This window comes from Camellia sinensis, chromosome 14 (genome assembly GCF_055761805.1).
Source record: "Camellia sinensis isolate YWXY chromosome 14, ASM5576180v1, whole genome shotgun sequence".
Lineage (NCBI taxonomy): Eukaryota > Viridiplantae > Streptophyta > Magnoliopsida > Ericales > Theaceae > Camellia > Camellia sinensis.
The window spans coordinates 143097090-143111714 of NC_138974.1; positions in this window are offsets into that span (position 1 = coordinate 143097090).

The following is a 14625-nucleotide window of genomic DNA, read 5'->3' on the forward strand; positions in this document are numbered from 1 at the left end:
GAAGTTTGGTCTGGTTCATTGCCTCCAGTAATGCTTACCTATGCTCCCGGGATGCCATTTTCAGCCCCCAGATTGATATGTCAGCCTGAATCTTCTTGAGCTGTTTCAAGACCAGGTTTTCTTCAACATCCTTCTCTTTCGCTCTTTCGCTCTTTCGGCCTCCTTTCTAGAGGTCTCTGGCTGATCTAATGCCACGGGTTTGAAGTACCGGCCACTCCAGGTCATATGATTGATCTCGTCAGTATACCAGGTGTCATCTATGGTATCAGCATTACACCATTCATCAGTGTATGCATGACTTAGGTCGCTATCTTCGCACCACTCTCCTGTAGTCATGGCTAGGCTAGTTTCAAGTTCTATCTGGAGCATGTTAACATCATGCGCCGCATCATCATACCATTCTTCCCCCACCACATTCTTGGTTTTTGAATCTCGATGTTTTCGAAGTTTCCGTAACATTTTTTTCCGATCGCTGGGCTCCCATTCGACCTTTTTGGTAATTTGGGCATCACCCTTTGTTGTCTTGGGTTCTTTTTCCTTTTTCCTTTGCCCTGTTTCAGAGCTTTCTTCACCTGGATCTCTTCTATCCTTTCCCTTTGAAATTGTTCCAGTGCCTGTTCTTTCTCAGTCAAAGAGGCAGCCTCAGCCTTGCCCCTAACAGTAATTTCCTCTTCTTTCCCAGTCTTTCCTATCTGTTCTTCCACATCTAAATCTTCCTCACTCAACCATCCATTGCTTGTTTCTGGCTGGCTCGGGTCCCACCATCCTACTTGAATACTACTTGTATCCTCCTCTTCAAAGAAGTATAAATCCTCCAGATCAGCCAAATCCTTTTTTAAGTTAGCCAAGTCATTTAGGCCTTGTTCAGGCCGATCATTCTGATGTTTCCCTAACTGGCCTTCCCTGATAGCATTGATGCTGAGAAAGCCCGGCAGTATGACTACTGGCTTCGGCTGATCGATGTCATTGATACTTGTATCCCCCTCTTCGAAGAAGTATGAATCCTCCAGATCAGCCAAATCCTTTTCTAAGTTAGCTAAGTCATTTAGGCCTTGTTCAGGCCAATCATTCTGATGTTTCCCTACCTGGCCTTCCTTGATAGCATTGATGCTAAGAAAGTCCGGCAGCATGACTACTGGCTTCGGCTGATCGATGGCCACAATGTATAAATTGGGATCGTACTTATCTGCGAGCGAGACCCCCTTCTCTATGACACAGGTATCAGACGACCCTGTCTTTAATGCATTCTTCTCTTTCTCTATTTCTATTTCCATGGGCCTGGATTGGGTTTGTGGTGTTAGGTCCATCATGCACATGCCTGTGCTTTCTAGAATAACTACCTTTGATTTTGGTAGGTGGGATGAGGCAATGTATGTGCTAGGGTTGAAGGTGGGCGGTAGTATATGGATGTGGTTAATGTTTTTGGGTAGGGCGACTTGGTTGTGTGCAGGAAGTGGGTTGGTTGTTACGTTTGGTTTAGCTGGCGGGGCGATGCCTTTGTTGTCAATGAGATAATAGATCTCATGACACTACTACAAAAACAGTTAAAGATCACACTTTGACAAATGAAAAATATCTCACTTTTATTAGAAGTGTGATAAAAAAAATTAGTTTGATAATTTAATCACACTTGATTTGATTACGTGTGATAATATTTATTTTTTATGTCACTTTTCAATTAAGTGTGATTATATATATATATTTTTTAATCACTCCTTCTAATTAACATGTGATTAAGACTTAAAAATCTTACTTTTATTAAAAGTGTTATTAAAAAAATGAAAATAATTTTTTAATCACACTTAATTTGATGAGTGAGATCATATTTTTTTAATCACAAATTTTAAATAAGTGTGATTATATATATTTATACAGAGTGTAAACCTAGCCTAACCATCCTAACCTTATGTATATTACACAGAGTCTAAACCCTAACCACACTCCCTCTCACTCTATATCACTCTACTCTCTTTATGTTTTCCGCCTCCGACGTTGTCGGTGGCGCCACCATTGCCGCCGCCGCCGCTGCCGCCGCCTCCTCCCTCACCGCCCTCTCTCTCTTCTTTTATTCTCTTCACTGGTCGTCTACTTCGTCTTCTCCACTCTCATCATCGGTTCCAAAACCCTAACCCTACCTTTGATCTTCTCCAATCCCTCCACAAGCAATATGTTCGAATCTAGACCCTACACTCCCCTTAATTGTTTCAGAACCTTTGTCTACAAAGGACTACTACTAGACTCGTTAGAGCGACAATCTCGAACGGGCTAATTGCGATGAGAAAGATCAAGCGGCGATGCACATTAATGCGTCAGAATCGAAATCGGAAGATGGATAGTTTATCTTTGCCCTAATTTTATCTCTCCATTTTTGTTCAATCAACCCCTCTATCTTCTTTGATCAGAACTCTGCACTAGATTTGTTGGTTCAGTCCAACTCCAGGTTCAGTCTTGAGGTACACCCCACTCTACTCTTATATTATTACTTGTGTTAGACAAACCCATATTTGTTGCTCTAAATTGGTTTAGATTAGCCTAAGCAGCAGAATTTGAGGTTCTTAGATTTGAAATGTGGTTTTAGTAGAATTAGATGACAATTAACAAGTTGTATATATTTATGTACTATTTCTCAGTTGTTTTTTCAGTTAACTTTGATAAGATTCGTGGTAAAGTGAAGTAGAATTGATTGTTCTTACTGTATTGCTCTCTTGAGCTATAGAATCAATAGCTTCAAAGGATGATTGTGTATTTACTTTTGCTGTGGGTGTGTGTAGGGATGAAGATGGATTGTTGAACACTCTGTGTTCTCAACATTTGAAGTTGAGATGGTAAACAGAAGTTAGTTCTAGTGTATATGCTACCCCCTTGATTGTTGATATAAATAGGTGAAAAAAGAAGAAGGTTTCCTTTCAAGTATTTTGTGCCACCAATTTTGGTTTTTAATTCATGTGACATATTTCATTTTAATTAATCGTTTTTCTCTTCGTTTTGTTTTAAGAATATTGCTCAAAATTTTCTTCAAAACACTCTAGGAAAGGAAGCCAAATTTTGATGTTACCTATTGGAATTAATATAAAGCAAATTTTTAAAATTAAACTTTAACCCAAGAAAAAAAATAAACAGATTATTTTTTCTGTAGCTTAATGACAAAACAAAATTGCGGGTTTGAAATGTAGAAAGAGCCTCTTCGCACATGGTGCATCTGACCCCTTTCCCAAATCCTGCAAAGGCGGCAGCCTCTTGCACTGGGTTGCCCTTTTTAACTGAAAACACAACATTTTCCCAAGCTTCACAATCAAATACCCTCCGAAATGAGTGCATTCAGCAGAGAAACCTTCAATGTCTAGAAACTTCAAAAACGAAATAAAATATCTAGTAACTACAATTCTTTGATATCAAGGATTTGTAGGGAACATGCTTTATTTTTTGCCTAATGATTTTAATATTTGTGGTGGATAACACGTTTTATGCTGTAATCATATTTTATATCTCAACGACGGAAAGCTCGATATAGTTGTTCCCTCATTTGTTCACTACCTGGAAGTCCTTGAAGGTTCTGATAGAGATGAAATGCTAGGTATAACTTGTTATTGGTTCTGTATGAAAAGCCAGAGTTGGAATATGAATTTTCCTTCGGATTGCATTATGTTAAATTAGAAGCATTTAACTCACTATTTTCTAGTCTAGTGAGAACTTAGAAGTACAAGAGCATGATGCACTTAAGGTTTTCATGTTTTTAAAATCATTAATCACTAAGGTTTTAAATTGCGGTATTAGGACACATAATGGTGATGGTTCCAAACAATATGCATATTGTTCTGTGAATCGACCTTGTTCTAGTCTTTGCATCTTACATGCGAATGCAGAAGATGATTCCGATGAAAATTTAAAAGTCTGCATTATGATATATGTTTTGAGTTCTCAATATTCTTTCACAAACTAAGCTTTAGATGTTTTTCTTTGTTAAAATGTTTTGCAAGGTATAAAGCTTCAAACATGAGGTATGCTGAATTGTTACTAATATCTGTTGTTAAATGAGTGTTCTCTCTCTGTCATTCAATTGAAAACAAATTTGAATTTTAGAAATGAGGGACCATGATCAATCTTCAAATCTATTAGAGTTCTCACATAGATTGGTTGCCCAGTTATTTGTTTTTCCTTGGTCTCTAGAAACTCCAATCTTGTATGTTATCTTGTGTGAAATATTTTTAATTAATTTGCAGAGTAATAACACATTTCAACCTTGCCCCAAAAGATCAAATACAACAAAAATCCTACTCTCTCTAACTGATATTACTAATTCATAATTTACGCATAGCTAAGACTGTTCATTCATATGCCAAACAATATCACTCATGAAATACTGATAACCCAAGTGCAGCAAATGTACAAGGTTGGCTTGCTTTGTTCTGTTGTAACTTGTAACTGTCCTATTTTAGTGTCATTAACTTCGACCAACACAAAGAAATATATTTCCAGAGAGCTTCACTAATTGCATCATTATCTCTTGTAATTTAGTTGAAGTAACATTTTGCATTTTATCATTTTAAAGGAAACTTGCAGACAAAGTGGCAGCCGAGGGATTTCTTGTAGAGGTTCCTGATTACTTCTATGGTGAACCTTTTGATCTTAATAACCCTAATATGGACCGGGAATCGTGGAGAAAGGCTCATGGCGTGGTTAGTTTCTGGTTTCACTACCCTTTATCTAAAAGTCGGTCGTCAAAATTGGCATGCTGGTTTCAAAGATTAAAGAAGTGATAGCGCACACAGTTTTTCTCTATTTTCAACATCAAAAGGTTCCAAATTGTCATCATGTATAATTTTTAAAATTTTCAGGATTGTCCAGTTGAGATAAGACTAAAACCAAAATTTTTTGACATGATTAAAATAAAATTAAAAAAAAGTTAAGTAAAGAAAACAATAAAGCAATAAAAATCAACTTTTCGCAGATAGATTCATCACTAAAATGTTATGAGAAGCATATTGATCCTATTAGAACACAAGAGGTTTGGAAAGAAAGAATTTTTTCTTCAACAATTCAATTAGCTATGTTAATGTGAACTTTCTGGCATTGGTATTTGAATAGTGCTATTAGAACACAAGAGGAGAAGGAAAGGGGGTCAAAGGGGGTGGGAGGGAAAAGGGTTTTGAAACATTTTTCTACAAACATTTTATACTAGTAACAATCAAAGTCGTTATTTCTTTTCTATTGATGCAGGGGATGAAGAGTTAGTGTGATGAGAAAATGTCCGATTTTGTCTTTTGTAAGACAAGAACAGTTTTTATAAAAATAGTTAGTTTATTCATATGCTTCTAGCGGTTTCTGAATTAATTTGTGTTTTTATTTTTTAGGTCAGAAATTTCCTGTAGAGATGCAAAATATGGTCAAAGAATTCAAGAATTTAGTTTTTTCAAGTTTTTTTTTTTTTCATTTTTTAATATATGTAATCACAGTTAAAAACTTTTTATTAATTCGTTTGTATATACTTTTGAACATTTAACTTTCATTTATGAAATATATGACGTTATTCGATTCAATATATGGTTATGATTCAAAATATAGTATATAGTGTGTATTACATTCTTTAAATGCACGTACAAAAATAATATTGATTATTCTTCATATATGTCAAATTCTTTTTTTTATCACAGGGATTTTTAGTTATTAATCACACTTAAAAGATGTGATCTAAAAGTTTTTATTCACATTTAAAAGATGTGATGAAATCATTTTTTAATGATACTTAAAAAGTGTGATTAAAAATGACCCCTTTTAATCACACTTCCAAAGATCACACTTTAATAAAACTTAAAAGGTGTGATTAAAAAAACATACATCACACAAAAAAAGTGTGATCTTTATCTGTATTTGTAGTAGTGACGTAGATGGTAACACATGTCCGTGGGATGGCCATGTTGTTGGTGGAAGATACAATACTAGGTAGGGTCATGTTTGGGTGGCAATGGGTCTGGAAGTGGACAAGGATCGAGAGGCTTGAGATGCCTCTTTTTCATTAATAGCTTGAGGGCGTGGGTCGGTCTCCTATGGAGAGGAGTAAAAACTCTTCGATTTCGAGGTGGATCGGTATTTTATTAAGGTTGTGAGGTTGTGGCAGTAGCAAAGGGATCAGCCATCTTGGCCGTTGAAATAACAGTACTGACATCCGCAGGCCGTGGAATAGTGCTACTGCTAGAATTGGTACTCCGAGAGAACGACCTTCTTGCTGGTTCGCTTGTTCTATGGATAATACCCTTTCTGAATGCACTCTCAATCTGAACCCCCAGCTCGTGTAAGGAAGCAAATGTTGACAATGGTGCCACTATCATTCTCTGCAACATGTCGAGCTCAAGGTTCTGGACCACTAGTCGGACTTGTTCTCTTTCGGTAGGTCTGTTTGTCATTCGAGCTGCCTTGGCTCTTCATTGGCTGACAAAATCGATGAATGATTCTTTGGGGTTCTGGGTAGTAGCCTCTAGCTCACTAATGGTTACCTCTATCTGGGTGTTATACGAATACTAATTGACAAACGCCTCAGATAGCTCCTCCCAATTTTGCTTTGTTGAGTTCTCCAATTTAGTGTACCAGATGGCCACCACATCAGACAGGGTTCTCCCAAACAAGGAAAGCTTCTGTGCCCTAGACAAACCCATGGGCCTCAATACATCTCATAATAACCAGACATGCACAATCAGATTCCCACTGTCATCTTAAATTTCTCTGGTAATTTGACCGAAGCCTCAGTGTACCTGTCTTTGATATCTAGAATGGAGTTGAAGCCTTGGGATTTCTTTAATGCTTTCTCCAATCTGGCAATCTTGACTAAGGCCGGATCAATTTTATTGACATCAAAAGGAAAAATTCCTGCGGGGGGTTGAACCAGAGACCGATAAACTGGAGTCGGTGGAAACATGTCCTGAGGATCTGGGACTGGCAGGTTTTCAACCGGTGGGGGTGGATCAGGATTTGGATGAGCAGCCGGGATCGGCAATAATTTCATCTTGTGCACCCATCCTCTGGTTTACAATGTCCATGGTTCTTTGGAAATTCCTTCGCGTTCTGTGTTGTATTCTGTGCCATTGTTGGTCTTGGTGAACTAGATGGTGGTGAACCGATTAAGTGAGAATGGATAGGTGTTTGTAGAGTGTTTTGTACTGGTGCTGCTAACTATCTGTTCCTTCTTCGTCGAGTGACTGGCGGAAGCGAGGCTAACACGGGCTGACCACCAACAAGGTCTTGAGCTTTACAAAGCCTACCAAAACGAGTCCACACAACTTGAGGAATATTGGGTCTTTCTGAAGCTATGATGGTAAACTACCTAGAAAAAAGAAAGAAAGAAAAACGTGATCAAAATCGGACAGCACTTCGGCTCCAATTCACAACAATCATAACACATAGCTGAACTGTAATCCCCACTTGAACTCTATTCTCAAACTCGTACTGATATGAACCATCCTATACAGTTTCACTGTAAAAGCACATACGAAGTAAAAGAACTAAAACACCCCTATGAGGGGGTAGGGTCACCCTGTCTTAGATTTTTGACATGATCTAGGCTACACTATTTCAAACAATGAGTTTCACATCCTGCAAACGGGTGGCATCCTACCCTAAGTTGGAAAAGTCACTATAGCTTTACTATATGCGACTAGGTCAAATGGTCGAAAGGGTATCTCAGCAAGATTACCTAATACCTCTCACACCTAACACCGAGAAGTAAAAGGTAGATCAAGAGGTACAGTGGTGATCCAAATCCATGGGTTTTGTTTCCAACAAGGCAAAGCCCATGACCAATGAGCCTTTTGGCAAGCCTTTTGGGCAAGCCTTCGACCAACAGTCCAAGAATAGTAGATGGAAAACACAGTGACTTAAAGTAACCATGCAAATGCAATGCAAAGAACATATAAGTGTAGATAAAAATTCACATCATGAGTTTCAAGTCAAGTTTTCTAAGTGCCCAGCAGAGTCGCCAGAAACTGTAGCTCGCTTTTCGTGCTCCTTTTGGAAGACAAATAGCCCTATAGTTCAAACTCCCGTGGTTCTGAATCTAATTTCACAAGTGCAATGTGAAACAGTAAAAAAACACAAAAGAGTCCAAATTTGGCAATTCTTTTTGGAAAATTGGTGTCTGAATCAAATGCCAAAAATATACTACTTTGCCAGATTTCAGAGTCACCACCAAAATATTTTTGGAAAATTTAGAAAACCCAACACTCGTGCCAAAGGCCATTAGTCCGTCATCACCAAAGCGTCTCGGCTCGGGAACTTAGGTACGAGAGAGGAAGGTCATAAATTGAGCACCCCACTTGCCCGATCAAAGATCGGCCTCTACTGATCATGATGTGATTTTTATGTACATTATATGCTCTTGTTCCGATTATTAGCTATTTTTTACTACGTGATGCACACACAAATATAGACTAATTTGCAAGAATTGGAATATTTGATTTCATGTTTTATTTGAAATTGTTTTGTGAATCTGCCACTTGAAAAGTGGCTTAAAATGGACATTAATCAAACTATCGCAATTTAAGCAACTAGCCTTCATCCATAGGCATTCAAACAGTTATATCATTTAAGCGATTAGCCTCATGGAAGTATGCTTTGACATGGTAATGCAAACATTCGATGCAAGGTGCTAAAACACAAAATTACTCACCTAGTACTCCGAGCCAAAGCAAAGCAAAATAATTAGAAAAAATATGCATTCCCCTAATTAATGCAATATGACTAAATGCAACGCACACATTATGTATTTTATGGGCCCGGTTATGAGCATGGCATATGATTCCGTTCAAGACATGCAATAAACCACATATTCAAGTAATGAATATGAACATTTGATGTTGGGTTAGCATGATGAGCTGAGCCTTGGATGCATGCAAGACAATGGATGCAAAGCATGAAAATGCCAATTTTGAAAATGATATTCTATTCTAACCATCGTAAGCAAATAAGTAAAAGGGAGAAAGACGTGGAATTGGAAGACATACAACTTATTACACATTTGGCCTCTTGTAAGAGGGTGCGAATCAAAGTCTGAAAGTTCGAATTAAACTAATTATTATAAAACCGAATGAATAAATAAGCAAAGAATTAACTAGCTAACGACTCTATTACAACAAGGATAATCATGAGAAGTAAACTAACTATCTAAGTTAATTAGCTATAACAATTACAAATAAACAATAATGATAATTATAATACTAATAATTAACAAGACTAATTGAAATAAAAAAAATAATAATTACAATGCTAATAATCGGAGCAATAATCTACAATATTGAGGTAAGCAAGAATGCACAAGGGTTGCATGCATTGTGGCGAAGAATTCCTTTGTCTGCCTAGGCCTGCTCTGTTTCACCTTCGGCCACTGCCCTCTATTTTTTGCAAAACTCAATGTTAACCAAACATTGATGGCCGACTGTGCCATAATGAGGCCCGGTTGGGCCTCAAAAGGGCTGGCAATGCGTTAATTTCATGCAAAATCCTGTTTTGTGCTCTGAAGTGAAAACAGTGCAGACAGAGTTGTTCTAGACTGTGTTTGTCCCTCTCACACTTCTCTGTTATGGAAAAGCCTCGAGAGAAGGTTGGAATCACTTACAAAACCATCAATGCACAAGTTGATTGCTTGATGATTTCAGATACAATTTGGACAAAGATCAATAATGCAATGAACAACAGCCACCCCTCACTCCTATCATGGAGTGAATTCAAAGCGGGAGGTAGAGATGCTTCAAGGTTCATCAAAACATCATGAACCCTTGACACAACGGACTCGGCATAATGTTCGGCCGAACCCCAAGCAATATAATTCATTTTCTTTATGTGGGTTGGTTCATTTTTAACCAAATTCGCTAGTCTTTACATCCTTTAATCCATTAAGTCCAAGGTGATTATTACGTCCACTAAGTGAGAAATATGTCAAACGGGAGGTGATTCTCAACATGAAAAGGAGACTATGCCGTTGACAATGAACCTCCGTAGAGATTAAGCCATTAAGCATAAATCTCTAGTTCATGTTTTGAATAACCTTCAATTGATTGAAACAACTCTCAAATGAAAGAAATGAATGACAAGTTGATTATTAAAATGAGGCTGTTAAACATGGAAATTAGTTAAAGAAAAACTTATAACAATATACAACAAGCTATGTATGCAAACTTATGAGACAACAATCAAGCTAATCAAAGCATGAACTAAATAAACAACCTAGGACAACCCTTAATGGATGAAAAATAGTGGCTTAAAGGTGCATGAAAAGAGCCTAAAAAGCTAAATAACAAAGAGAAAACAAAGCTTGTAAGTAAGAACAAGGAAGGGTGGCTAACCCCTCCACTTTTGAAACATCAAAGCATGATTTTTAGCCTTTTTTAAACTCTGAAAAATAATTTAGAAAGGAAAGGAAAGGGCGTAAAAGCAAGGGTTTGAGCTATAGGTAAAGGTGAAGAAAGAGGGTTAACTATCTCTACCCTTTTGGTAGCTCTCCAAACCCAAACTTAAACACTTGAAGGAAGATCAAAACAACACAAAATTACAAGAACTAGATAGTAAATGATAGAAATGAAAGCAAGAGAGGAAATAGCAAGCTTATGCCTCTCAAAGAAGTGAGCTTTTGTTTATGAATCAAACCAAGTCCCAACACACTCCCAAGCTTGAATTATGGTGTTCAAGGCTCAACCAAGGTTCCTAGGCTCACGTGTGAAGGCGTATATGATGTGTGGATATAGGTTTAAGGTGATAGACTTACTCAAAGGGTTGCTTGCAAAAGAAGAAAGAGAAGAAGGAGCTCTTAATAAGGTGTAGAGGCTTTTTAGAAATTCTTCAACCCTCAAAACAGAGGTATCACCTCGTTTTTATAGAATTTAAGCCCAAAAGATCATAAATATCTTCAAAAATGGACAGCTGGCGGGCTCCCGCCTAGAACAGTGTTTTTCGCTACTAAGGCACGACTAGCCTTCAATAGCCACGGCCGACCCTCAATGAGGCATGGCCGGTTCTCAATGTGTTCCCTTGTTTTCCTGTTTTAGACACAACACAGGGTAGTACAATGTGTAATAATGGATTTTTGGGGTATGAATATGAAAGGTTTGGGATTGTTTCGGAGCTTAAACATACCCTATTTGTCGAGACCTCGGACTACGCATAACACCACTTTCATCGTCGAGTGTACCGAGCAGAGCGCTCGAGCCTTGCGGGCAGTCAAAAATGGAGTGTCTATGCTTACACCAATAGGTGCAATGACTAGATACACCCAGTCACGATCGGACACCATTTGGATCATCCGATCACGTGCATTAGACACACGACGGTCTGATCGGACGGCTAGGTTCACCTACAAATCTGCCATGTGTCACGCTGACTGTGCTCTACCTAATCCCTGCCACCTCAACGCCACACGGACATCTTGATCATGCCACATCAAAGCGCTACATTGCACAATTGTCCACGCCACGGCGTGCGTGTGGATGGTGCTAAACACCATCCTTGCGGTGTGTGTGCAATGCACACAAGCATTTTCCTCACAATTGCATATTCCAAGGAACATTCTCTAAAGCTCTTTATTAGGTGCTTCTTTCCTATGTGGGACAAGTTCCCATAGCTTGTTTCTACTTTCCTAAGGAAAACTAGGAAGGCTTTTGAAAAACCAAAAAATCTTTTATTAATTTTAGAAAATTCCCCAACAGTTACTTGTCATGCATAAAGGAAGAGGACTTATATGCAAGAAAAATTAAAATTACAACGATTAGAATTAAGATTAGAATTAAGATGTCAACTAACACAATTGTGATGAGTGAATTATTTATTAACCAAAACATAGATCTTTATTAATATGTTATCACTTACGTGAGTCTTATTTCTCATTTCTTTATTAGGGTTTCTCTCTCCCACTTTGAAAGTTTCTTTGCATTAATTATGTGTTGTATTGTATTTAATATTTATTTTAATAATTATAATTCACCGGGTTTCATTGTAATATCATATTTATGAATGAAAATAAAAAATAAATTAATAAATGTTTCAAAGGGATTTTTTTACTTGGGTATTAAAGAAATTAAGAAATAATTTTTCAGAATATCTAGGTACCCACAATGGGTACAAGAAATTGACCCAGATTTTTGGGTGTGTGGTGGAGATTAAATAATGTATTGTGGGGTCAACACACAGAATAAATTTGGACCACATGTTGATAATTCTGGATGAAATTCTGCGTAAAAATTCTAGGTATGGCCCCGTTTGGTAGAGCTGTGGGAAAGTGATTATAACTTATAGCCTAACAGCTTATAGCTTATAGCTGTGAACATAAGCTGATTTTTGACTTATAAATTAAGCTTCTCCTCCCCCACTCAAAGAATAAGTTGATTTTTGACTTACAAAAAGCTATAAGCTGTATTGTTAAGCTGAACCAAATACATCAAAATAGCTTAAGTTAAGCTAGAAGTTGAAATAAGCCCTGCCAAACAGGGCCATAGTATTGCTGATAATTTTTTGTTCTTCATGAGCATAGATGTTGTAAAGTTTCAAAGAGCCTAAAAATGTTCCCATTCACAAATCGATTCTTCAAAACACCACTTTCAGTAACTTAAACTGTATATACTAATTCGTATAAGAACAGAGGCTACAACACTATAACTTGCAGTAATCATCCCAATTGAAACACAACAATTTAAAATCCACATATAGGTATACAAGAACCATTGTATTCGTCTTTCCAAACATGTACATGCTTAGCAAAATAAAATGTAAATTTAGCAATCTACCAACTAAAGTAACTTTTGCAAAGACTATTTAATTTTTGCATGTAAAATCCGGAGTTAACTTAATTTGACTAACCTAGATAACTGAACTTTCTGTTTTGAACATAAAATTTCCTACACCCCCATGATGGCCGATCTATAGCCTATGCTTTGATATCAAAACGTAACACACCGAAACTGAGGGTTTTATAAATTAAAAAGTAAATGACAATAAGGACATTTTCTAGCCAAATATTACACATTTACCTTAATTCCAAAATAAAGGTCTTTTCGAATAGGTACAATAGAGTTGCTAGCCTTTCCCAAATAATAAAATAAAAAAATAATCTCAGCTAAAAACAAACCCCATCTGGTTCTAGTTGCATCCAAACCAGAAACAGAAACAAATAAAAAACTAAAACAAAAACAAACCCCACCCGCTTGGGGTTTGTAGTTTGTGTAGGAAGCTTACATTATATGGTTTGTGTGGAAAGCTTACATTATAATTTATTTATTTTTAGATGTAGAATACAACTTATGAAAACTTAATCTAACAGAGACATGTATTTAATTAGTCTTAGAAATTAGAATTGTTGGTGGTGTTGGTTATATGTTGGTATAATATAATCCTTCACACTAAGGCAAGTAGTCATATGCTCCTGTACATGTATAAACTTACACAGATATTATCAAATTGAAACCATGCTAGTTTTTATTTGTAATAATAAATTAAAAAATATGCTTAGGAAACAAAACCGATATTAGTAATGTAAGAAATATATAACACATCGGGGTAAACAAATCCAAGGCATACCTTCAGTGATAGAATTCGAAACGAAGAATTTTGTGGGTAAATCACGTGCCTCAAAAACTGCGAACCAAAAACTCAACAATGGAGTGATACCACAGTATGAGTATCTGCTACTCTAGTCACAGTGCAAAGACTTGATCGTTCTCTGGTGGCAAAGAGTTAGAGAGAGAATATGGGGAAAATGGTTATTTGGATTCCTCTCCACATCACATCTATCGTATCTGATATATAGGCCAACTATATAATCATCTATCTATATCTCCTAATGGATAGGATAGGATGTAGATAGATAGTGGGTTATCCTATCAAATAGGATAATTAGAAATTCAAATTCAAATTACATGGGTAATTTGAATGGGTCATGTGTCATGCCACATGGGCACCCAAATTCGGGTCCAACCCGGCCCAATTTTCAACATCTCCTGCTCACATATGAGTTGGCATGACACTGGCACATCTCTATCTCAATCTGTCCAAAAAATGAACAATCTCATACTAGCCAATGAACCATGCGACCGTTGAGAACACTTGCAAGTGAGAGCTCTGTACTAGAAACCCAAAATGGGCTAGCATAGAGACATGAACCCAAAAAGAATAGAAATAGTGTCTCATGTACCCAAACCCATCTAGTTACACCAGTCCAAAACATCTCTAATCCCACAAAGAGCATGCTTGATCCTCCTAGGTCCCGCATTATATTCACACTCAATCAGCATCCCATACAAAGCGATGTGTGTTGTTGACAGTGAATATAAAGCTAAGGTGTAGGACTAGATGATCTTCCCTTCACCCTCATATCATTTAACTTGGAATTGACCACTATCCCAGTAATGTCCCTTAAAGCCGAATCATACATGACCGCAGGCAACATACCAAAGTAGCCGAATATCAACTCCTCACCTCATGACATAATCAATGGTTACAAAAGGTATAAAGTGATGTCATTTGAAAAATGACTTTTAGGACTCATACAGTGAGGAAGCAGAGATCCATTCTCCCACCTCACTAACCGGTCGATAAGCACATGCAGCATGAATGCATGCTATAGTGGAGTGACTCTTCCAAGGAGTGATGTTAAAC